This window comes from Choloepus didactylus, chromosome 3 (assembly GCF_015220235.1).
Source record: "Choloepus didactylus isolate mChoDid1 chromosome 3, mChoDid1.pri, whole genome shotgun sequence".
NCBI classification, from domain to species: Eukaryota; Metazoa; Chordata; class Mammalia; order Pilosa; family Megalonychidae; genus Choloepus; species Choloepus didactylus.
In genome coordinates, this window is record NC_051309.1 from 162,869,955 (window position 1) to 162,897,875 (window position 27,921).

A 27,921-nucleotide genomic window follows, 5' to 3' on the forward strand; every position below is an offset into this window, starting at 1 on the left:
GGACCTTGATAAAAAAAGGCCTAGATTGCTTTGACTGTTGGTAGATATATGGACTCTCAAGACACTTCTTATGAGGCCTGAAACAGAAATGATGAATGTGTCATTGCCAACTGGAAGAAAGGTGATCCTTGTCTTAAAGTGGCAGAGAATTTGGCAAAATTGAGTCCTGGTGTTGGATGGAAGGCAGGATTTGAAAGCAACAAGCTAGGATACTTAGCTGAAGAGATTTCCAAACTAAATGTGGAAAATGTAGCTTGGCTTCTCCTTGCAGCTTACAGTAAAAAGCAAGAGGAAAGAAATAAGCTGAGAACTGAACTCTCACATACAAAGAAACCAAAAATTGATGGTTTAGAAAACTCTGGTTCCAGAAAGTGAGACCCCAGAGGATAGTGCATCACATGAGGATTTAATAAAACCTGGAACCAGACAGCCATTTTGGTACAAGCCAGGATTGGAAATAGAGCTATCCAGAAAGGATTTGTGGAAAGTCCTATTGTCTGATGGTTTTGACCCTGTATGCTGCATGCCAAGCCAACAAAATTTTTGACATCTGTATAGATGGAACCACTGCCAGTCTGGACTGGAGGGGACAGAGAAGGGACAAACTAAGAGAAGGATGCCTTCAAATGCAGAACCATGGAAGCTAAGTTCTGGAACCAAGAAATCTCAGGCCAGGAGAGTGTACCTACCCATGCATGTGGAAAGGGTGAGTTTGCCCTAGAGGCAGAGGGGAGCCTTCCACATCAATGCTCAGGAAGAGTGCTGCCACCCCCAGCCTCAGAGAGGGTGGAGCACATTCCTCAGAGATTGGGGAAAGACTGGCCACCACCCCCACTGTTCAGAGGGGGGAAAACCTTTGCCCCAGAGAAGCAGAGTCCAGGTGGTGCCCCGATGCTTGAGGAGGGTGGGATGAGAAGAAGGTGGACTCCCCATTGCATAGATCTGTTGGAGCAGACACCCCAGAATTTGGAGAGAACAGGGCTACCATGAAGTTCCTTGGAAAGGGTGGAATGGATGCTCTCTCAAGCCCCAAGGATAAAACTTCATTCTATAAATAGCTTGCAGACTTTGAAGTCTAATAGCATTTGCCCTGCATGTTTCTGGAATTACTTAGGTCTAGAGACCCCCATTTTCCTTCAAATTTCTCCCTGTGGCAATGGGAACATTTATCCTATGACCATCTCTCCTTTGTATATTGGAAGCAGATAGCTTGTTCTAAGTTTCACAGCCAGAGGGGAATTTTGCCTTAGGACAAACTCTACCTGTAACTGATTTTGATAAGACTTTGTACTTATCTATTGTTACTGAAATGATTTAAGGCTTTTGTGATATTGTGATGGAATGAATGTATTTTTGCATTTGGAAAGAAAATGTCTTTCTGTGGTCCAAGAGGAGGAATGTGCTGGTTTGAATCTATTATGTCCCCCACAAAAGTCATGTTCTTTAATGCAATCTTGTGAGGGCAGACTTATTTGCCTTTTGATTAGGGTGGGATGTTTGATTAGGTTGTTTCCATGGAGATGTGAACCACTCAATTACACTTGAGACCTTTTGATTAGATCATTTCCATGGATGTGGGACCCTACCCATCCAGTGATTAGTTCACTAGAGTACTTTTAGACAGTTCATGGAGAGGAGAAGCTCAGGGAAGCTGAGAGAGACATTTTGGAGAAAGCATTGAAACCAGAACCCAGGAGCAAATGATCAGCAGATGCCAGCCACATGCCTTTCCAGCTAACAGAGGTGTTCCAGATGCCATTGGCTTTTCCTCAGTTAAGGTATCCTCTTGTTGATGCCTTAGTTTGGACAGTTTAATGGCCTGAGAACTGTAAAATTGTGACCTAATAAATCCCCTTTATAAAAGCCAATTCATTTTTCGTATTTTGCATAATGGCAGCTTTAGCAAAACACCATGCAGATGCCACATATAGGACTTTGGTTGATGAACTGCCATTTGAGGCAGAGAATGCCACATACCAGCTTCCAAACATCATGTTGGGCTTGAATATCTACCTTATTTAACTTTCAAGTATTTGATCTTGTGCTTGGACAGGAATTCCTAACTGATATTATTGATAAACACTAGGCAGATGATGAGGTGAAACTAAACATACTATAGCCTCTCACAGAGCAGTGCATCAATGGCAATGGAAGTGCCTGAGATGTTATGCAAGTTGCTTCACATTTTATTGCTCATCTAAAGCAAAATTTAAAGAGATTCCTCAATGACTGTTCCTTCACAATAATATTCACAAAACTGTACTCTAAAAAACAGATTGTAAAATCAAGTCGAGAATACTTTAACTGGATTAAAGCACTGGATAAAACTAAAATTAAAAAATGTTTTTATACTGTAGCTGACTTTCTGATTAATTCTCATTCAAAGCAAATATTACTGGAAGTTTTATTTCCAGAAACTTACTTCAGAAATTAAATATTGGCGTGCCTAATTGGTCTTTTCTGCTAATATTTTTACATGCTTGTATAAAATGAGGGAAAGTATATTAAATAAAATATTAAAACATTTGGACATAAAGGATTTTTAGTGTTTAAGTCTTTGAATGAAGTTTGTGGTGGCTGTATTGGTCTTCATTCTGGCCAAGGAAGAAGAAATGCTGAGTGAAGCAGAAGTAACAACCATCCTGGAATTATGGTTATCATGTTTGAGTTTATGAAAGCCAAGAATCAGGATATTTATCCTAGATCTTGTAAATTTATTATATTTACCCTTACTCAAAAAAAATAATAATTCAAGTGAATTAGCCAAGACCTTACATAGCAGACAAAATTAAGTAATATTATTGTGTATGAAGTTATATTTACTATACTCAGGATACTTGTCCATGAGATCCTACCTTCTTGGCTACAGCTGAACAAATAACCACCATTTGTAGGCTGGCCTGCAACTTATAAGAATCTGGGAAAAAGACCTGTAGCTATCTGAGATGTTGGTCCTATAGTAAGACTGACTCACCCCCATCAGATCTCTCTCAGGTGTCTGAATACAAGTACATAAAGTGTCAATGGTTTTATTGAGGGCAAAACTCAAGAGACGAAACATTAAACCAAAACTTCAGCGCAATAGAAGTCATAAGTTAGAGACTCAAGTAACTGCATTTAATATCAATCAAATGACTCAAGCCAATTTGTTACAGAATCCAGCCCACAAAATAGCAGGATCTTGTCACTTTTTCTCATGACTGCCTCTGATTCAGTCCTCCTCACAGTCCTGGGGCTTTAACCATTGCCCCCAACCTACTGGAGATGTCCATATGTCTTACTACTGTCCCAGCCTGGAACTCCCAGGCCACTGTCCCTTTGCCTATATTCCCCTAAACACTTCTAGCCTAAGGCCATTTCATGTAAAATATTTACTAAGGCTGAGGAAAATGGAGGGTAATTGAAGTTGGAAACAATTTTAAATACAAATTTTCCTAACAATTCATTGGCCATTCTCTGCCACAGGTAATTTCATTGGCCATATTCCTAGGCATGACCCATGTTTTCTCCATTCTACTGGGGCCTTGTTCACCCCAAGCTCAAAGGCATATGGGTACAAGGCAGGTAAATTAAATGAGAGAAATGCAGCAAGTATAGGAGTAGTTTTTAATTTCACAGAGAAATTCTTCTTGAAACGTAAGGCATTGTTTATTTACCAAATTTTATCTTATTTTTAAAGCTACTGTAAAAAAAAGTATAGAGATGAGAGAAAGAGAGAGATGAAATGGTAAATGATTTGTGCCTCATTTTCCAGTGAATAGAGATGGTGAGCACTGGGAGAAGCTGGGGAGTGCTTCTGAAGGAAGGAACTGCTCTCCAGCTCCAGCTCTGTTTCCAGGTAGGATGCCAGTCCAATGCCAGTAGGTCTTACAGTTCTTCGAAAGGAACTGGAAATCCAAATGTGTGGGTAAATTTTCCTAATTAAAAAATCTGGCTACAAGTTTAGTATTTTAAAGTAGTGTGTCAGCCAAATAAAACTTATATGCAGAGCCAAAACCAACCACAACAAGACCCTGTCTTACACTTCATATTCTATGGTTCCTCTCGCTGCTTGAGGAGCCAAAGGACAACTCTAAAATTCCTGTTTTAAATATTGACATAACAGAATTTAAACTAGCTCTTTTAATCTCTACAAAGTTTATTTTAAGTCATTCTGTTAACATTCATAAAATACAAATTTCACATTTCTCTTATTTAACAAGTGATGCAACCTGTTTTCTTTATGTATGAAAAAGTGCAATTACCAACACATTTTAAAATTACATATAATCATATTGGATTTGGGGACCAAATGTTTTTTAAAACATGGGCTGAATTTATATATTATGTGTATCCAAACTGCTTTGTGACCTGATGTTTGAAATTTGTGTTTAAAAAAATAACTAGGTAATTCTATTCAATATTGTATCATGAAAATTTCTAACTGAAAAAGTTGAAAAAATTGACATTGAACAGCCATATACCTACCACATTTCACTATACTTACTCACATACCTATCCATCCCATCTATTCATCAATCTATTTTTTTATTATAGAAGCTGTAGGTTCACAGAAAAATCATGCAGAAAATATAGAAATCCCATATACCCACCTTCACAGACACAGTTTTGTGAACATTTTGCATTACACTCCTATTTTTTTATTCTAGTAACATATATACACTCTAAAATTTCCACATTTCACCAAATTAAAATGTACAACTTAGTGGTGTTAATTACATTCAGGTTGATGTTCATACATCACCACCATCCATTTCCAAACAGAAACTTCTGCCTATTTTTAAATTGAGATGTTTGTCTTTTTGTTGTTGAGTTGTAGGATTTCTTTATATATTCTGGACATTAAACACTTATCAGATATGTGGTTTCCAAACATTTTCTCCCATTGAATAGGTTGTCTATTTAATTTCATGATGAAGTTGTTGAATGAAGGAAAGTTTTTAATTTTGATGAGGTCCCAATTTTTTTCTTTTATTGCTCAGTTTTAGGTGTAAAATTGAAGAAACTACTTTCTAACACAAAGTCTCTATGTTTTCTTCTAGGAGTTTTACAGATTTTATTCCTACATTAGGTCTTTGATGCATTTTCAGTGAATTTTTGTTTATATGGTGTGACGTAGAGGTCCACCTTCATTCTTTTATATATGGATATCCAGTCTTCACAGCACCACTTGTTGAAGAGACTATTCTTTCCCCACTGAGTGGACTTAGCACCCCTGTCAAAAATCAGTCGGCCATAGATGCAAGGGCTGATTTCTGAACTCACAGTTCAATTCCATTGGTGTATATGTAGGTCCTTGTGCCAGTAATATGCTGTTTTATTTAAATGCAACTTCACTGCAATATATTCATACACCAAATAATCCATCCAAAGTATATAGTCAGTGGCTGTCAGTATTATCATATAGTTGTGAATTCATTGCCACACTCAATTTTAGGAAATTTTCATTACTCCAAAAAAAAAAAAGGAAAAAAATAAAAAAGAACACCCAAAACACACCTACCTTTATCCCCCTATTATTTATATCATTTTTGTCTTTATTTTATTACTCATCTGCCCATACCTGAGACAAAGGAAGTGTCAGTCACCAGGCTTCACGATCACACAGTCACACGATAAAAGCTACATAGTTAAACAATCATCATCAAGAATAACCTTTAGGAGGTGGGGCAATAGGGTGACATATGGGGGTGTGGAATTTAGGTAGTCCTCAAGAGCAGCTAGTAAACAGCCAAGAACAACTACTAACTAGCCTGGAACCACTGTTTGGGGGACATCCATGACCAGACACATTGTATACCCATCTGGAATGGGTGAAAGAGCTGAGACCACACTGTAGAACTGTAAGTAAAGCCCTGCAAAAGGCAGAGGCTGCATGCCTCCACTAGCATAGCAGGCTGAGTTGGAACACTTTCCTGTGGGAAAAGAAGCAGTCTCTACTAGGAGCAAAGGAAGGTAGCTCAACCAAGCTCCAATTGCAGTTTTAATTAACAAATTTGGACTACTGAATACAAGCTATGGGCACAGATAAACCCAGAGCAAGTAGAAAAGGAACCCTGAGGTCTCTCTCAGCAGAGATGAGGCAGGGTTAATAGAAAAGCAAATAAAATAAATAACAGAGGTTTCTAGAGTCAGCCAAACTCAGAATATTGGAAAAGGGCTGTGCCCCAAGAAAAGGACACACAGAGATGGGTACCAACTCAGGCTCTTGACTGATGAAACTGGGAATTTGGGGACTAGCTCTGAAAAGGGGATTTCTTTTTCTTTCTTTTCTCTCTTTTTTAAAACTGTTCTAAGTAGCTTATTAGAGAAAGCCTCAGGCATTTTCAATTGTCAGCACTGACCCAGGCAAGGGTGGAGTTAAGATAACTCTGAGAGACCAAGTAAGGAGTAAGTGAAGGGGGTAACTGCCTAAAGGATGTATCTTCCCTAAGAAAAGGGGATGGGGCCCATCTCAAGTGGAGGTCTTCCTTGAGAATTCAGACCCCAGTGACAGGAGGAAAAAAACAGAAACAGCTTAAGCTTGGCTTCTGACTCACCCTTGTTCTAAACCATGCCCCTGGCAGGGACATTAAAGATGCGATAATTAAAGGTATCGTACCTCTCTATACACCAATGGGGAGCCACAGTCTGACATGCACCACCTGCTAGGCAGGATAGGAAAAGCACAGAGTCTACAGGCATCACAGGAAAAACTGACAAACTGTGGGATCTCATCTTCAGGGGTATCTGATACTGATTACACTCTCCTTCTGAGACCTGGGCCTGTCTGATCTGGGAAAATCTGTTTGGAGTCAATCATATCTGGGTAGACCCTCCAGCAAGAACTGGAATAACAAGAGCTGAAAAATTCTGATCAATTAAACAGAAGCTATGGTAGAGGTTCTAGAATAAATTGAACTGAATGCGAAAGAACAGATATAGAACAAAGCCAACCAACAAGAAAACCCTAGGTAAAAGAGAGAAAACAACCATCAGAATAAACTATCAAGGAAACTAGATGCCTAGCACCCACAAAACAATTATGAGTCACAATAGGAAAAACAAATATATGGCCCAGTCAAAGAAACAAAATAATACTTAAATGAGATACAGGAGTTGAAACAACTAATTAATGTTCAAACTGACATGCTAAATCAATTCAAAAATTAAATCAATGAGTTGAGGGAAGGTATGGCAAAAGTGGTGAAGGATATAAAGAAGACATTGGGAGAACATAAGGAGGAACTTTAAAGTTTGAAAAAACATTTGGCATAACTTATGGGAATGAAAGGCACAATAGAAGAGATGAAAATACAATCAATGCAAATTAAAGTATATAGTTAACAGTAACATTGTAATATAATTCCATGAAATGTAACCAAGGCAATATACAAAAGCTAATGTCATTAAGAGGGGGATATAAGGGAGGAATATGGGATTCTTCATGTGTTTCTGTTGTTTCTCCTTTTTATTTTGTTTTTGCTTTTTTATCTTTTTATTTTTTTACCTTTTATTCATCTTCCTCTTTTTCTTTCTTTGTGGAAGAAATGGAAATGCCCACATTTAGATTGTGGTGGTGAATGCATAACTATGTGATTTTACCAGGAACCATTGATTGTTTCCTTGGGATGATTGTATGGTTTGTGAATAAAACTGTTTAAAAAATAAACACAAAGATACAAGTGCTGGAGAAAAGGTGGAGAGAGGGATGTACCTATTCACTGTAGGGAAGCAGAACGGTGGAGCCCATCTGGAGGGCAGTGTGGTGGTTCCACAGGAGGCCAAATATAGGGTTGGCATATGGTCCTGCAACCCCATTATTAGGTATATACATGGAAGAACTGAAAGCAAGAACATGAATGGACATTTGCACACTGGTATTTATGGCAGCAGTATTCATGATTTGCAATGGATGGACGTGGTCTAACAGTACATCAGTTGATAAACATAAGGGTGAACTGTGGTATATGCATACAATTGAATATTGAGCAGATGCAAGTAGAATGAAGTTGTGAGGCATGCAACTAGATGTTTGAAACTTGAGGATAGTATATTTAGTGAAATAAGCCAGAAATGAAAAGGCTAATATAATGCCTCACAAACATGGACTAAATATAATGTGCAAACTCTGATAATTGAATTTAAGAGCATAGGTTAGCAGGGGAAGGCTTATTGTAAAGGTTCCTACATTGTAAGATCTTACAGCAGTCACATCTATTCCAGAGTTGTTATGGTTATTTCTGAATTCTGAGATGCTGGGCTCTTTGTGTATAACCTGGTCATTCCCTGGAACTTTGGGTATCTGTGTGACACCTGAGACCCAGAGCTAGAGTTCTTCAGCTATGAAAGTCAGTATTACCCCAAACAGCAATTGTTAAAAAAGCTGAAAAAGAGATCAGACTTCAGTTAGAGATATAAATGAAGCTGATTTGATTAGGACTAAGGCAAATCAGACTAAAGGATAAAGGATAATATTGACTGCATTTTACAACTTCAACTTCTTCATGATACCAAAGGAAGAGATGTATCTTTGGTGCAAAATCTATATTGTCTGTAGCACACTAATTTAACTTGGATTGCCAGCTTATTTGAACACCATAATTACATGGAACCTTGATTAGGGAATGAGTCCTTGTTGGTTTTTACAGTTCAGTGTGATGCCCTGATATATCCCAGAGTAATTTGGGCAGAGAATTAAAAAAAAAAAAAAAAAAAACTTTGCACATCACCCTTGAAGGAAAAAAATGTGGAAATGTTGAACCTCCCCTCCTGATATTCCTGCAAGATTGGGGACTAACAATTTAATAGACCAAGCTGCCAATCTTAGGGCTTGCCCTTATGAAATGTATTCCTGCAAAGAAGAAGCTTAACCTATTTATAATTATGCCTAAGAGTCACCCCCAGATAACCTCTTTTGTTGCTCAGGTGTGGCCTGTCTCTCTAAGCCAACTCTGCAGGTAAACTCTGTGGCCTGTCTCTTTAAACCAACTCTGCCCTCCCCCCTACATGGACATGACTCCCAGGGATTAGCCTGGTCCTGGCATCATGGGCTTGAGAAAGCCTTCTTGGACAAAAAGGGAGAACAGAAATGAAACAAAAAAGAGTTTCAGTGGCTGAGAGATTTCAAATAGGGTTGAAAAGTCATTCTGGAGATTATTCTTATGCATTATATAGTTATCGCTTTGTAGTTTTTAGTGTATTGGAATAAGTATCAGGAAATACCTGAAACTGTTGAACTGTATTCCAGTAGCCTTGATTCTTGAAGATCATTGTATAACTACATAGTTCTTAAGGTGTGAGTGTGTAATTGTGAAAATCTTATGACTGACACTCCCTTTATCCACTGTATGGACAGATGAATGAAAAAACAAAGACAAAACTAAATGATAGGAGGAGATAAGAGGTATGGGATGTTTTGGGTGTTCTTTTTTATTTTTAATTTTATTTTTATTTTTATTTTTATTTTTATTTTGGAGTAATGAAAATGCTCAAAACTTGATTGTGGTGTTTTGCCAAATGCCTTTTCTGTGTTGATCAAGATGATCATGTGGTTTTACCATCATTCATTCTGTTAATGTGGTTTATTACATTAACTGATATTCTTTTGTTGAGCCTACCTTGCACACCCAGATGAATCCCACTTGCTCATTGTGTATAATTCTTTTAATGTGCTGATGAATTGATTTGCTAGCATTTTGTTGAGGATTTTTTGCATCTATTTTCATAAGAGATATTGTCTGTAATATTCTTTCCTTGTGGTATGTTTATCTGGCTTTGGTATGATGTTGGCCTTGTAGAATGAATTAGGGAGTGTTCCCTCCTCTTTAATTTTTTTTGAAGGCTCTGAGGAGGATAGGTGTTAATTCTTGGAATGTATGGGGAAAAAATCACCTGTGAAGCCATCTGGTCCTGGGCTTTTCTTTGTTGGGAAGTTTTTGATTGCTGACTCAGTCTCTTTACTAGTTACTGGTTTGTTGACATCTTCTATTTCTTCTTGATTCAATGTAGGTAATCTGCAAGTTTCTAGGAATCTGTCCATTTCATCTATGTTATCTAATTTGTGGCTGTACATTTGTTCATAGTATTCACTTATAATTCTTTTTATTTTTGTGGCATGGTTAATTAATGTCCCCCTTACATTTCCAATTTTAGTTAGCTGCATCATCTCTCTTTTTTTCTTCATCATTCTAGCTAAAGATTTGTCAATTTGTCAATATTTTCAAAGAACCAACTTTTGGTTTTGTTGATTCTTTGCTTTTTATTCTCTGTTTCACTCCTCTCATTCATCTAGTCTTTGTTATTTCCTTCCTTCTCATCACTTTGGGTTTAGTTTTCCCTTCTTTTACTAGATCATCCAGTTGTGAGGTTAGGTCACTGATTTGACATCCATCTTTTTTAATATAAGCATTCAGAGCTATAAATTTCCCTCTCAGCACTGCCTGTGCTGCATTTCATAAGTATGTTGTATTTTCATTTTCATTCACCTCAAGATATTTCCTAATTCCATTGTGACTTCTTCTATGACTCATTTGTTTAAGACTATGTTGTTTATGAGACACTGATTGTTTATTTTGGACAGAATATATGCTATGTGAAATTAGGAACCCCCTACTTAATAAGTCAAGCCCTCAATCTTGAGGCTTGCTTTTGTGAAACTTACAGCTGTAAAAGGAAGGCTAAGACCACCTATAATTATGCCTAAAGGCACCTCTAGAAAACCCCTCTTGTTGCTCAGATGTGGCCTTTCTTTCTCTAAGTCCAATTCTGTAAATAAATTCATTAACCCCCCCCCCCCCAGGGGACATGACTTCCAGGGGAGTGAATCTCCCTGGTGATGTGGGACACAACTCCAAGGAATGAGCCTGGCCCTGGTATTGAGGGATTTAAAATGCCTTCTAGACCAAAAAGGGGGAAAAGAAAGGTAACAAAATAAGGTTACAGTGGCTAAGAGATTTAAAGTAGAGCTGAGAAGTTATCCTGGAGGTTACTCTTATGCAAGCTCCAGCTAGATATGGCCACAATATGCCAAGCCCTAATCAACTGTAGTCCTGAAATACTTAGGTCCCTATCTGAGACTCTATAAAAGTTTCACTCACTAAGTTTATTTTTCAGAAACTTAATCCTCCAGAGTGTTCCTATGCCAGATAAGTCCTAAAACCCAGAGGCAACAGCTTCTTCAAGAACATCAACCAGATGCAGCCCCCTTCCCCATAATGTTGACACCACTTTTCAATATGAACAATTTAGGGTGGTCACTGCCTAGACATCCCTGAAGATCAAGAAAGTGATTAAATGAGAGGAAGGGGTAGCAACAGACAAGATAGGATTTAGCAAAAGAATACAAATACTGAATCTTTATATAATTTTTTTAGATGCTAGGGTATTAGAATAGCTAGAAGGAAATAACTGAAATGGTGGAGCTGTAACCCACAACATTCTTTGACATCACCTATGTAACTACTTATTAAATCATACTTTGAAAGTTATTGCCTTTCTGTATATATGTTATATTTCACAATAAGGAAATAACTGAAATTGTGGAACTATAACCCATAACATTCTTTGAAATTTGCACCCTAACTACTTGTTAAATAATACTTTGAATGGTTCTGGATATGTGTTATATTACACGATAAAAATGTTTTAAAAAGGAGTATTTTGTTTAATTTCCACAAACTGAATTTTCCAGTTTTATTTCTGTTACTGATTTCTGTTTCGTTCCATTATGGTCAGAGAAGATACATTATATCATTTCAATATTTTATAATTTACTGAGATGTGTTTTGTGATCTAACATATGATCTATTCTGGAGAATGAACCATGTGCATTAGAGAAAAATTTGTTTTCTCCTGATGTTGGGTGAAATGTTCTATATATGTCTGTTAAGTCTAGTTGGCTTACAGTATTATTCAAGTTATTTGGTAACCTTTTTGTTCCTCTCTCTAGATGTTCTATCCATTATTAAAAGTAGTGTATTAAAGTCTCCTACTATTAATGTAGAACCGTCTATTTCCCCTTCAAATCTGTCAATATTTTCTTCATATATTTTGGAGCTCTGCCATTAGGTACATATATATGTATTCTTATTATGTCCTCTTGTTGAACTGATCCCTTTATAAGTATATGGTTTCCTTCTTCATCTCTCATAACAGTTTTTGCCTTAATGTCTATTTTAGCTAAGATTAGTATGGCTGCCCCAGCTCTCTTGATTACTATTTGTGTGGGATGTTTTTTCCCATCCTTTCACTTTCAACGTACTTTTGTCTTTTAATTTAAGGTTAGTCTCTTGTAAACAGCATGTAGTCATGTTATGTGTTTTTACCCACTCTGCCAATCTCTGCCCTTTGACTGGAGAATTTTATCCATTTCCATTTAAAGTAACTACTGGTATTGCAGGACTTTCTTCTGCCATTTTGCTATTTTGTCTTTGTATGTCTTAAAGATTTTTGCTGCACAATTCTTCCATTAATGCCTATGATCATATTTATTTGGTTTTTCTGTATTGTACCATTTTGAGTACTATCTCATTTTTACTACATACATTTTTCATATATATTCTTTATGGTTACCATGGGGCTTAAATTTAACATGCTAATTTCACAACAATCATGTCTGATTTGATACCAACTTAATCGACATCAATAGCATAAAAATATGCTGTTCCTATACCCCATTATCCCCACTTTGTGTTGCACTTTTTACAAGTTATATCTTTACTTATTTTACATCTAAACCCATAGATTTATTGTTGCTTTTTATGTATTTGCATTTTATAACCTGTAAAAAGAAAGGAGTGGAATTACATGCCAAAAAATAAAATACAATAGTGCTGGCATTTATAATTACCCATATGGTAACTTTTACTGCAAGTTTTTATTTCTTTATGCTCCTTTAATCCACTATCTGTTCTCCTTTTCTTTCAGTATGAAGAACTTTAACCATTTGCTTATAGGGCAGTTCCAGTAGTGATGAACTCCCTCAGCTTTTGTTTATTTAGGCATGTGTTAATCTCTTCCTCATTTTTGAAAGAAAGTCTTGCCGGATATAAAATTCTTGGTTGCTGATGTTTGCTATCAGTATTTTAAATATTTCATCTCACTGCCTTCTTGCCTCCATGGCTTCTCACTTAAATTTGACATTAAATCCTATTGGGACTCTCATGTACAGAACACATTACTTTTCTCTTGTAGTTTTCAGAATTCCCTCCTTGTTCTTGGCAGTGATAGTTTGACTACTCTATGTCTGGACATGGTTCTTTTTTAGTTTATCCTATTTGAAGTTGGTTGGGCATCTTAAATATGCATATTTATGTCTTTAAATAAATTTGGGGAGTTTTCTGTCATTATTTCTCTAAATTATCCTTCTGCCCTTTTCTCTTGTTCTTCTCCTGTGGGGACTCCCATAATGCATATACTGGTATGTTTGATGGTGTCCCCCAGGCCTCTTAGACTTTGTTCATTTTTTGTCATTTTTTGTCATTCTTATTTCTTTCTACTCTTCAGCCTGAATTATTTCATTTGTTGTGTCTTTAAGTTCACTGAGTCTTTCTTTTGCCAGTTCCAATCTGCTGCTGAAACCCTCCAGGGAGTTTTCCATTTCAGTTATTGTGGTCTTCCACTCTAGAATATCTTTTAATTCTTTTTTTAAAAATTTCTTTCTCTTTGAAATAGTATCTTATTGAGATTCTCATATTTTTCACTCATGTACTCCTGACATCCTTTAGCTCTTTCCTCGTGTTTTCCTTTTTCTCCTCAAGCATATTGAGGATCATTTCTTTAAAGTCTTTGTCAAGTATGCCCAATGTCTGGTATTCTTCATTGAAGGTTTCTAGATATTTATCTTGTTACTTTGTGTGAACTTTGTTTGTCTTACAATATTTTGCTACACACTACACATTTAATATTTTTAAGAGTTAACTCTGGGATTTAGTCCTGTCTGTTCCTTAAGTTTTTATCCAGTTAGTGAGATGACAGATTTCCTATCATATGAGGAGATGATAAAAGCAAGCAAAAACACCTTTCACAGTCTTTGCAAGTAGGCTGGTGCTCTCCTTCAGAGTTCAGCCCTCCTATTAAAAAGCTCAACCCAAGGCAAATGTAAAGTGCAGGGTCCTCTTTATCCTTCCTGGACTTGCTTCTTGTCCTGGGTGTGTGCTTGCTCACTTCCTTAGGAATTCCTCCATTTACCAGATTTCTAATGCCCCCTTTTATTCTTATGACATAGACTTTCTTCCCCTCTTGGGTGCTATATTATATGACTTAAAGGAAATAATCCTTTGCCCCAGGCTGCTTTACTTAATTATTTCTTCAACTACTTTGGCTGTCCACAAGCTCCTTCTGCCTGCAGGGTAAGTTCTGGCAGGGTGAGCCCGAGATGCATTTCCTGGTTCAGCCTTTCAGGCTGCCACCTGATATACTGGCAACAACATTCAGGCACCCCAGTATGCACATAGGGGTAACTCTGCTCCCTCCAGAATAGGGCCAGGAACCCACAATAGGAATGCAGTCTGACTCCACACCACACTGAGGAGGGATTGGAGAATGAGCCAGCAAGGGTACATGAACTTCCCCTACCTTTTTAAAAGTTTTGTTTCCTTGATTTGGCACTTTCCCAGTTCCTGCAACCCTTTAACTCTTTCCAGAAGTTGAGGAAGATGGCTTTGCCAGTTTTTGCTAGTTGTTCAAAGATTCTGTGGGGGAACAGCACTCTGGAGCATCTTACACTGCCATCTGGATCTACTGGAAGCCTAAACTAGCTTTAAAAATGAGAATTTACTAAAGGTATTTTATGGGTCCCTAGCTTGGGAATGTTGCTGAGACTTGGGAACAACTGAATCCAAAGACTCAAATCCCATCAGAATTTTCAGGGTGTGGTAGAGACTTTATCTGCACAACGGCTTCCTATCTCTCCCCCTCTCTCATTGTTAATATCCATGTCTTCTGGCTACATGGATGCAGCCATAGACAGCCCCCTAAGTTTTGAATTTTATAGAATTAGACTCCTAAGGAGGAAAAGTCACTTCTTTTCACTTTCCAGAATTCCCAGAAAAGGAATCTGTCCCAAATTAAGTCAAGTGACCAGTCTTGAACCAATCAAATGTGGCCAAAATGGGGTCATTTTCAGAGAAGTGAATATGTAAAGAGAAGTTTAGGAATACTGTACAAGAAAAAGAAAACAACTGTCACTATGCAAACATACACATATACTCACAATCTTTTAGATAATAGAGCAAAGGAGCCCATAATTAAATGTTCAGATTTGTGACACAAGTGACTTAAGCTATAGGGCTTAAAAAAGATTTAATGTAGCTTACAGTTAATAGAGGAAGATCTTCTGTAGGATGTGGGTCATGAGATGCCTTCTATGGTACATGTAAGATTTTATTTGACAGCAGACAGGCAAAGACCCAAAATGGATAGCAAAGTCTCAAAGGGGGATATTCAATTCAATTTTTAAAATGTGGTCAGGGACCTATGCTGATAAGGCATAAAACAAGAAATCAAGGACCAAAGATGATCATGAAGGGTTAGAGAACAGGATAACTATTCTGACTAAATTGTATTTGGTTTAATAACTGGTCTCAAAGCATGTGAATAGATTTTTGTCAATAATGAGGGAAGTCCCTAGATACATTCTATAGAACTTCATACTATACACTGACTCTTAAATGTTTTCCCAACTTGGATAAAGACATTTAAATCATGCTTATAAAATCTGCAGAGGATACAAATTTGAGAAATTTAACAAATCAAGATATTTCAAAACTTTAAAATAATAGGCCAAAACTAGTATCATAACATATAATAGGAATCAGTACTGTACTACCCTAAGGATCAAAAAGAAAACTGACTTGAAGTTCAGAATGTGGCAGATTTGGAAAAATAGCAATCATGCAGGGGGAAATAGGTATGGTCTTTCCTTAATTACAATCTTGATATAAGCAAACCATGTGACACATCACAGACATATCAGAAGCAATCTTAAGCAGAATTAATAGAATTCATGAGTAGAAAAAGAGTGTGAGTAGTCACTATTGGATCTGAGCATCTAGATTATTTTGTTCAACTCTGGATTCTGCACTTAAGGGCACAGTGACAAACACATGAAAAGAAGGGGGTCCAGAATGTGGAAGAGTGTGGAAACCATGTCATGAAGAATAACTAAGGGCATCTAAAGAAAAAAAAGAACAAAGCAAGAAAAGACTTATGAGAACAAGAATTCAGACTAACTCTGGGGTCATTACAGGGTAGAACCAGTACCAATGGAAGGAAGCTACCAAGAAATTATGTTGGATTCACTTTGAAGACAGAGTCCATAACAATTACTGTTCTGATAGATTGGATTATGTACCCAATTTAGACATGTTTTTAATCTTAATCTTCTTTCTGGTGGGTGTGAACTCATTGTAAATAGGACCTTGTGAAGCTATTTTTAGTTAAGGAGTGGCCCAAGTGAATGAGGTTGGGTCTTAATCTGGATTACTGAGGCTGTATAAACAGCCAGAAGTCAAAAAACAAAAGACAGAACTTGACATCACCACACAACAGAAAATCCAAGGAACCCCAACAATTACCAGCAGCCAGTGCCAGATGCTACTTCTCTAGGGAGAAAGCAAACCTTGCTGATATATTAATGCTGGATTTCTGGCCCCTGAAACCATGAGGTCATAACCTTGCTGTTTAAACCAACTCATTGTGTGATATTTGTGATAGTAGTTCAGGCAAACCAAGACACTGCTGTCCCACAAAAGATGGACTGCCTTTTAAAATGGTGAACCAGACAAATATCTGGAAAAGCTATGTAGACCATATTCCTGCATTGGGGAGGAGGTTGAGCTCAATGACCTAAGAATTTCTCCCAATACTCTGTATTCCATTAGTTTATTTTCCTGTATATATAAACACATAAAGAATAGCTCTTTTAGCCACATGGAACAAAAGAGCTAGTCCATGTCATTTGTCATCAATGCTTTTAAAGTTTAAAAATTAGCATGGGCTTGGACAAGTTTGGCAAATTTACTTTATTCTAAAAGCCTCAAATTTAATTTCTCCAGAAAATAGTTGTAATAATACCAACCATGGGCTATTTATTTAAGGAAGAATGAACTTAAGGAAGTGAAATGTAAATAATTTTTGTCTGTCCAGTGTCTACAACTCATTTTATCACAAAATGAGAACTCATTAAGGGTTCTTCTATGGAGTTTACACCCAATACTGTTGATGGGAAAAGAGCGTGTGCACACACACACAAACACACGTCATACATACACATATACACAGACATATACATGCATGTACACACTCACACAGCATCTTACAACAGAAACTAGTTTTACGTGTCAGCTTTGACATTTACTGGTTGTATTTACTTGGGCAAGTCACTACCTGTCTAGGGGTCCAACTTTTTACCTCTAAAGTGAAGCTATTAATACAGTAATACCTCCTACATACTTTTTGGGGAATTTGTAGTGATCAAGTTAAATAATGTATGTGAAAATATTTATAAACTGTAAATATTAGCTGTTCTATGCAGAGGGAAAACAGCATAAATTTTATTACAAATTTCTGCAGCTGGGATTTCTTGCATTGTAACATTTTTAATGTTCCATAAAATCCCTGCTTCCACCTGCAAGGTTTTCTGGTTTTACTATATGGAGTTGCATTTTAAAGATATAACCATTCCCTAATTATGGTTGTTTTCTACATTACAAAATTAACTGCTATGCTTTAGTGCAGAGTCTAGCAGCTGGCTCAACCTTAATGCGTTTTACTCAGACCACACACTGTGGCAAAATGCCCTTTCATTTTATTCCAGTGTTTCACATTAATTTTACACCTCTTCGTTGTCCTTTACAGTGTTTCTGTCTTTAAAAACAAATTATGGCAGTCAAATGAAGCAAATCCTGGAACAGAGGGGCCACCAAACAATCAGAACCTTAACTTTCACTCAACAATTTTATAGAAGATAGAACTGTTCAACACCAATGCAGAGATTTTAATTTAAATTATTTATAAAGCAGAAGGGAAGGATTAGGGATCGCTGAAACAAAGGGATTTCACACTTTCAGTTTTTACATGATTTTACATGCACAGTTTGTTTTTAAAAGTTTACTGATACCACATTTAGTAATAAACTCCATGGGAAGTCTGGCAGAAATTCCTTGCCACAACAGTTTATATCGACCATCTGTGTCTGCAAGAAGCTTCCAGATATTCTGCCACCTGATTTACTGTCCCAACTCTTCTCACTTCTATTCACAGGTTTCCTTTAATTTTCATCTTATACTAACTCAATGCTGAGAGGAGGAAAATATTACCAAAACAATACAGTGCTACAGATTTCTGAAACCAAAATACAATTGAAGAAACTTTAACTACCAATTCAATTTGTAATGGATTGATGAATCCCATGCTTTTCAGGGTGAGGATACATCAGTAACAGAGAAAGTTTGTGGAAGGAGGGGTCTTTAGAGATCATGTTGATCACTGCCTTCATTTGACAGATAAGGAAACTGAGGCTCAGAAAGTCAGAAGCTTGCGAAGGCCTCACAGACAGACATCAGTGAGTAGAGAGGAACTTGGAATGCAGCAAACTCCCCAGCTGATGCTCTTCTCTCCACACCACTCAAGTCCAGTAGTCCTAGATGACTGGTGACTAACTCAAATCTTGACTCAAAGAACAGCAACTCAACTATCAATTGACTGGGGAGAGTTCTCCTACCTAAAAGAAGCAGGAAGTTTCCAAATACATGAATCTGACTGCCTTCAAAGGCCTCTTTTCACTGACCCCTCTGCCCAATCTTCTCTCCCCAACATCCCCAAACTCTTTTGACAGAGAAGTGGAAAGAACACAGGCTTTGGAGTCAAGACACCAGGGCCCAAGTCTCTACGCCTTTCGGTGATTTTATTAACCTCTCTGAGCCTCCATTTCCTTCTCTCTAAAATGGTGTCAGTATTCCCACCTCTTAACACTTCTGTGAAATTTTAACAAGACATTTTTTTTGGATGTCTTACATATAGGTAGTCAGATTTCTTAGAGGAGCTTTAATAGAATCATGGGTTTAAAATGGGCATTAAGCAAGTTTTTTTGGTTTGCTGAAGCTGCTGGAATACAATATACCAGAAATGGGTTGTCTTTTTCAATGGGAATTTGTTAGGTTATAAAATTACTGTTCTAAACCCATGAAAATGTACAAATGAAGGTATCAGGAGGTGGATACCTTCTCTGAGGAAAGGCTGCTGGCATCCAGGGTGCCTCTGTCACATGGGAAGGCACCTGGCTAGATCTGCTGGTCATTCTCTCCTGGGTTCTGGTTTCAAAATGGCTCTCTTCAAAATGTCTCCGGGAATTTCTCTCTTAGCTTCTCTAAGCCCTCTCCAAGATGTCTGTGCCTTTTATCCTCTCATAGAGGATTCCAGCAAGGGGATTAAGACTCACCTTGAAAGGGCTGGGTCACATCTCCATGGAAACAACTTAATCAACAGTTCCCACCCACAAAAGTTCTGCACCCACAAGAATGGATTAAAAGAACATACAGCACAGCAAGTATCTGGTGCAGCTCTAGAAAGAGAGTTCTAAAAAGTTCCTAGGATTTTCAGTCCTCAAAGAGACAATTTCACAATTTTGCACCACTTTCTCACTTTTTACTACTCTCTATTTCAATTTTCATTCACCTAAAAGAATGTAGGCCTTCTATGAGCCATACATTAATTTGGAAAAATAGCTCATTGTAATAACTGCTTTTGAATAAAATGTTTCTAACATGGGGGAATCTGTCCACTACCTAGACATTTTCCTGGCTACTCAATTATTTTCCAGTCTTTTCAAGTCTATTCTTGGACCATGTATATGAGAAGGTGATTTTATAATTTCTCTACATAATTCAAAGTGAAGTCTAAAATTTCTCCACTATAAAGAGCTAGGCAGGGGAGAGGGAATAATAATTGCTAAGGAGAGTAACTTAAACCTTGACCTGCACTCAAAATAAATCCCACCCTGACTCATTTTAAGACTCTAGTATTCCATGTTAAAGTAAGGTTGGTGCTTATAGGTTTAAAAGAGGTGGGTGAAAAGAGAAAGTTGAGTTTAGAAATAACTAGTTATTAATTATTAAACATAACTTAATTATTAAACTAGTTATTAAACTAGTTTTAAAACTAGTTATTAAATTAGTTCAACTAATTATTATTAGACTAGTTAATTATCAAACATAATTAAACACACTTCTAATAGTCCACCATCCTGACTTTTATAGGTCTCTAGATTTACTGTCTAAGATGTAGCCACACTGAAAAAATGTGGCAATGCTTTAACAATTCCAAATTAAATTAATGCAAACACAGTAAAGAGAAGTGAGGTAAGAGCTAGCTCGTTAATGAATAATTTTATAAACTGCCAAAAGAAGCTGACAAAAAAAAAATAGTAATACTAATTAAAACCAACTGGCTTCTCAAAAAATATCTAGCAGCCCCTCTCAGGATATGTGATTACTGGATGACAGTGCACAGATTCACGTGGTATTTGGAGGGACTACTGCGGCGCTCAACATTCTGGACTGTGAAGTGCCCTCAGCGGGAACAAGGATCTCACTGAGCATAAATTGTGCCAGACCTTGGGTAAGTCCCCTCTCTTGTACTCACTGGAGATACCACCTCCCCCAAAAATGGTGGGGTATAACACATTGATGTCTGGGGAGGAGGGAGGACTTGGGTTCTGTGTTAAAATTGAAATGTGAGTATATGAGCTTATGTTTAAAGGAAGACAATCAGGACTTTTCAGGGCAAGGTGATGATTGTCTTTTTATTTTTTAACGTCTTCCACTCGTTACAAAAGTAATGCCTGTTTATTGTATCAAACCTGGAGATGAGAGAAAAGCACAAAGAAAATAAATTAAATCCACCAATAATCCCCTCCATCCAGAAATAACCACTGTAACAATTTATTGTGAATTTTGCAATGTGGATTTTGAATGAGGACTATGGAGGGAAAGGGGAAGTTTTGGCTGAATCAGATGTGTAAGTGATGCTCAGGGCAAGAAGAAAAGCAATTAAAAAAAAAAAACAACTATAAACCCAAAGGGTTATTTTGGAGAAAACTAGGTAAAACAGTATCAGAGATTTTCATACCCTCACTGTCACAGTATATTGCCAGCTCCGTAAGGGCAGAGGCTGTGGCTCTCACCTTCATGTGCTTAGCAACTAGCACTCCTAGAGGGAAGGAGGAAAGGAAACCCTTGCTGTAAGCCTGAAGCCTGCTCTCACCCAGGACTTACCCATATGAGAAACAGCCTGAGTGTAAATCAGGGAAGAAGAGTGCCTGTCCTGGGAGTTTTTCCATTTCAGGCCCATATTTCACACCGTTTTTTTATTTCTCTGTCCAGAACATCTTAATACATAGCATGCCTCTCCTTAAAACATCCCTGCTGCCCTCTTGCCCTCAATTTCAAATGAAATTGCCCTTTTTGAGGTATTCCCCAGACCCCTCCCTGCAAGTGAGTATTCTTTACATCACAGGGTCCCTATGTGAAGTCGGAAAACCACAAATATACTGTACTCCAAATTTGGAGGATATTCCATCAGCCATTTTCACACAGTAGCATACAGAGAGAAATAGAAAAGCGTGGTCATGTTTGGTTCAGTTCAATGTGACAAATATTGATTATGTGTTATGTGCCCACAACTGTGAAGCGTGTAGCCTGGAGAAGGGGAGGCAGGCACACGAATGGCTTTAGTACCACACGATACATGTCAGTGTCTCTTCTACATACTCTGCTACATGGAAAACAGAAGAAGAATGCCACACTCACTTCATTCAATTAAATCTACCCTACTTGTAAAACTTACCCCTCAGTTTCTTTGGTTTTGAGATTTGGGGGTTGAAATTATTTTTAAATCATTAAGCACCTGCTATATAGGGCAGGCATTGTTGTAAGTGCTCCAAAACACTGTTAGATGAACATTCCTTTCCATGTTTTAAAGACACTAAAACTCAGAGATTAGGTAAATAGCCCCAAATTACAGAGTTAGTAAAATGGCAAGATTAAGATTCAAATAGTGATCTGTCTCCCAAATCCTTTCTCTTTCCCTGGACCTTATGTTCCCAGATAAATATAAAGGATCATAAATAGAATGGCAATCACAATTTGAAAAAAAAAAGAAATGGTAAATGAGAGTCAGGATTCAATATCACAGTCTTTAAACAATCTTACTTTTTTCGGGATTATGTTTATCTGGGCTCACTGATATTTTCACTATTAACTCATTCCTATGCATCCCTTTTCTCAATATGTACTCATAATGCAAAGGGAATCTGCCTTTCGGGAGATCAAAATTTAAAAACTGTAAGAGAAAAAAAGTATGCCTGGTCTTCTTTGATTATATGATTAACCTGAATCAAAAATCTCCAATAATTTACTATTACTTTTAAGAAAGATTTCCACCCCAAACTTCTAAATCTGGCACTCAAGGTCCTATACAATGTCTTTCAAACCCCACCACTACTGTGAAACGTGTCTTTGCAAAGCCTGTTTTGAGCTTTGCAAAGTAAAATTATTTATCAGGAACATCTCACTTATCATATATTGTCCAATAAGGACAAATCTCAAATATAAAAACATTTGAATTATTGATGTCAAGATAAACGAACATTTTCTGATGTTACAAAATGACAGAAAGACTTGCCAATCTTCATGCTTTTTAAATTTAACAAATTTAAGAAGAAAAAGTGAGACTTTACTGAAAATTCTGTTTTGTTGTATTCTGCATCTAGACTAAAAAATGTTTAGGTTTTCCCCTCTTAGACTCAAGTTCAAATTAATTACATTTTTTATTTGAATAGGACAATAATGCTACAATTGCCATGATTTTGAGCTAATCCCACAGTTTTACTTGCTTTAAAAAAAAAAAAACTTTTATTACTACAAAAGCTATATAAGTCAGAAAGTGAGAAAATACAGATAAACAAAATTAAGAAAATTAAAACTCCATGTTCCTACTGCCTAGAGATCACTACATGTAACCTTTTAGTTTATATCCATAATTTGTGTGATAATATTTTTATCCAAATTTATTTTTAAGCACTCAAATGGGAAAAGAATCTATTTTTTAACTATCAAATAAAATTCATTAGCTACATGTTATATTTTTTTAATGAAAAGCTAAACCCTCTTATAAAGACAGTGCCCAAGAGAAAGCAGAAGAGCAAGAGAGAAAGACACTTGGACTGGTAAGCTCAGAATCATTTAAGGGTGAATCGCTCTCTTTTATAGATAACTTCATGGACATCCACAGACTCTGCTTAGCAACACAGCTGGAGGTTGTTAGTCCAGACAGGCTAGAGCAAAATGTCCAAATTGCTTCTCAACCAAAATGGAAATGTTTTCCAAACACTGCAGAACAGGAAGCAGCATAGAGAATGAGTGGGAGTAACAAGTCTAAAACAGAAAAGGAAACCATTCATTCTGTAGTTCCAGTTTTAAAATGACAATGAAGTTGGCCTTCCCCTTTCATCCGGGTCCTTTTCTAAGCACTTCACCTGTATTAGTGCATTTTATATTCACTTAAACACTGTGAGATCAGTATAAATGTTACCTTCCTTAACAGATGAAGAAAATAAAGCACAGAAAGGCTAAGCCACTTGCCCAAGGTCACAGAACTAGTTAATGAAGTCAAGAATCAAATCCTGGCTGCCTGACTACAGAACCTAATCTCTAACGACTGCTCTATTTTGCCTCCTTTAACTGTCAAATTCCCTGACAGTCAAACAGGGAAATGAGCAAAAGAAAACACTTGCAGATGAAATCTTAGAAAAAGTCAAAGGAGCACAGCTTTCCAAAGTAAGTGGGCCACTTCCATGTGTAAAACAAACCTGCAATCATTTAGTAGGAAGCTTCCCTGGCAGAGGTTAAATGAAAAAATGGTTTTGGAGGAGTAATCTCACAAGATAAGTCATCTTTGCAAGCCTGCAACTCTGAAACACAGCTCTGACTCTTACCCAGTAAAAATCTCCTTAAGATAACAGGTCCAAGAAAAATCTTCCTCATTCAAACATTATTAGTAATTAAAAATGTACCACCACCAGATCTGTACCAAGGCACTGCATTAGTAAAAGAAGAAAGGAACAGGAAAAATAACTAATACATGAAGCACAAACACCAGCTAAATGTAGTCATAGAACTAATGAAAACTGTGACCAAAATTCTCCATGATGTCAAAAATATCTTAAAGTAGTGAAGATTTCCATATAATAAAAACTCAGTGCAAAGATATAAGAGTTTAGAAAAGTGGCAAGACACCAGAAAGTTAAGAAAGTGAACTGGCAGATCTTAGGAAATGAAATACCACAGAAATGAAGACTCATTTTGCAACAATGGAACACTGCTGTAAACACAGTTAAGAGACTCAGAACCCAGGAATAAGACAAGTGAAAAAAAATCAAAAAAGAGAGAAAATGACTGATATGGAAGACAAAGGAGAGCCACCATTTGTTTGTTACCTCCAAATAAGTTAAATTGTTAAAAAGTTCTAATTCAAGAAGAAGAAGAAGAAATCAGATATTTAAATTTGAAGACTACAAGAGTATACTCTGTCCTAGGAAAAAAATAACACACACAGGCGTTTCCAAGTAAAATTAAAGGACTTCAAATAAAGAAAGAATCCTTTAGGCATTGAAACACAGAGAACAAGCCATCTATAAGGGGAAATTTTCCGACTGAACTTAGACTGCTCTCCAGCAACATTTGACACAAATGAAAATCCCAAAAAAAATTCTCAAGAAAGAAAACATGACCCAAGGATTTTATCTCCAACCAAACAAGCCTCAAATATAAAGATAATAGAAAATACTTTGTACTTTCAAGGACTCAAATAATACATTTTCCCATGAGTCCTTCTGGAAGATGCTGCTAGAGAACAAACTGCAACCAAAAGAGAGTGGAATAAAGGACCTCCTACAGAAAGAAGGACAGTGAGCACTGACTCGAATAATAGGCCTCAAAGTAAAATAAGTCTGGCAATTGAAAAGTGGAGACTAATATAATTATGCCAGCAGTCAGAAGTCTAAAGAGAGAATTTAAGGTTGATTAGTCACATAATAAATGTATAAAATACTTAAAGATAAACACTAAGAAAAATAACATAAACAACAAAACCAAATGAGTAAATTAAACAAAGGAAGTGGAAATATATTCCGTCATTTTGTCATTGCTTATAATAAGGAGTCAAAGGATACTTCCTAAAGAAATAAATGATTAAGAGTATTTAATAAAGATTTAATAAAAAGTAACCAATTGAACAAAATGCAAACCTTCCCAATTATCAAAGAAACACAGAAAATGAAGCAAAGGTGTGTCATAAAATGTAAGTTTTTTAAGGTATAAAAATGGAAAGTGAAACATAAAATAATGAACAGAACTGAAAACATAGATGTTTGTTAGATATGGACAGTCACTTATTCAAAAAAAAAAAAAATAGGACAGAAAAGTCTCAATTGGACTCAACAATATGTTGAGATCTAAGGGAAACAACTTTAAAAAGTGGCTCAAGGAGGGTGAAAAATGAAATAATGAGTAAATATGCCAGGCAAATGTAAACATAAAGAAAGAAGGGGTAGTGATCTCCAGAGTCAGACCAAGTTGAATTTAAGGCCAAAACTATTTTTTTAAAACAAAGAGGACATTTTATCATAATGAAGAGTACAATCTACAATAAATATCTAAAACTAATGAATATGTATGCACCAAATAACCATCAATATTTTTTAGCAAAAATAAAGAAACTACAAGAATAGGCAGAAACATATTATTATAGTAATTTTTTATTCATCTCTCCTCAATTATGACAGCTTAAGGGAATAAAAATGATTCAGAATTTAGAAGAAAAAATATATATCTGATATGCTGTGTATATTTATTATATGTATGTATTTTTTAAAAGCTCAAAACCTGGAAAGAAATAATAAACTTTTTGCACATACCCATGAAATAGTCACATACACACACACATATAAAATGACCCTAAATTATGTCATAGAAAAAAGTGAATAATTTCAAAAGAGGAAAAAAACAGTATTTCTTTGATCATATGCAATAAAACAGTAAAATAAATCACAAACAGTGTGGTCATAGCACATGAAGAGATTGACAGAAAATGAAATAGAATACAACATCCAAAAATAAACCAAATGTACACAAAAATTTAATAGAAAAAGTGGCATTTCAGAAATGTGAGGCTAACATGAAATACTTAATAAATACTGTTGGACAACTGGTTAGCCTTCTAGAAAATTTGTAAAATTGGGTCCTAGAGCATAGAGTACCAATCATTTCTCAATATCCATTTTCTCCTTCTTACTCTTTCACAGAACCCCTGATTTCTAGCTGGGTGCATGGTCACATTTCCCTGATTTCCTAAGTCCACTGTGGCCAAGTGACTTAAATCCTAGCCAATAGGATGTATGCAGAATTGGTATGGGTGACTTCCAAGAAATGTCCTTAAAGAGAAAGCATATGCCTCTCTTCATCTTTTCCTCCTTCCTAGTGGCTGGAATCCAGCTAGATGTTTCGTCTGGAATGCCAGAAGCCGTCTTGGACCACAGAGTGATCTTGGAAAAGAAAGCGTCTCATAACGGAGCAATAAGATGGAAAGACCAACCAATCATCTTATCATGGAATACTATAAAAATTGTGGACCTACAACCTCCATAGGAAAACCATTTAAACTTCAATTTTATTTAAGACACCATTACTTGATGTGTTTTTACTATTCTCAGCTGAACTTAGTCCTAACCAATTTACAGTTTCCTTCATCATAGTGTCATATGCTTATACCAAAATAAATTCTAGGTCTTAAACATTTAAATGTAAAAAACCCATAAAAATATTAAAAGAAAACATGAGAGAATTCTTTTCATTATTTTGAAATAAGAAGGCCAAAATATAACATGAAATCTAGACACCACATAAAAAATGTTTGATAAATTCAACTACAGAAAAACTCTGCATAGCAAAAACAACATGATCCAGGTTAAAAAATGTCATGGTTTGAAGCTGTATGTAAAGTTAATCCATTTCTGTGGGTGTGGACCCATTGTAAGTAGGATCTTTTGGTGAGTAGGTTCTTAAGATGTGACCCACCTCATTCAAGGTGGGTCTTAATCTTCTTACTGGAGTCCTTTATAAGAGAATGAAATTCAGACACATGGAGAGAAAGCCATGAAAGCAAGAAGCTGAAAACAACAAAACCCAGAAGAGAAGGGAAAGCCCAGCAGATGCTGCCATGTGCCCTGTCATACGACAGAGGGGTCCAGGATCACTGGCAGCTGGTCTTCAGGAAGAAGGTATCATGTTGATGATGCCTTGATTTAGACATTTTCACAGCCTCAGAACTGTAAGCTTGTAAACTAATAAATTCCCATTGTAAAAGCCAATGCAATTCATAGTATCTGCTTTAAACAGATTAACAAATGAGAACAAAAGACAAATAACAAATGGGTAAAATATTTTGCATTATACTAGGACTAAATCCCAGTATATGTGTTGGCCAGTAAAAGCAATTACACAATAGAAAAACTGGCGAGATGATGAACAGACAGTTCATAGATAAGGAAATGTAAATAACTCTCAAAAAGATGTCCAGTCTCACTCATAATAAGAGAAATACAAATGAAAGCTACTAAAAGGTAACATTTCCTATTAGATTGATAAAATTCAAAAAACTTTGATAACACATTCTTTGAGTTTTAAGGAACAAGTACTTACACAATTTACACTATTGTAAGTATAAATTGGTGCAACTTAGACTGAGACTAATTTGACAATGCATGGCAAAGTTTAGTACACATAACCTTTGACCCAGAAATTCCACCCCTAGAAACTTATCCCACAGGTACATGTGAACATTTTCCAAATAAATGTACATAGAGGGATATTCATCACTGTATAA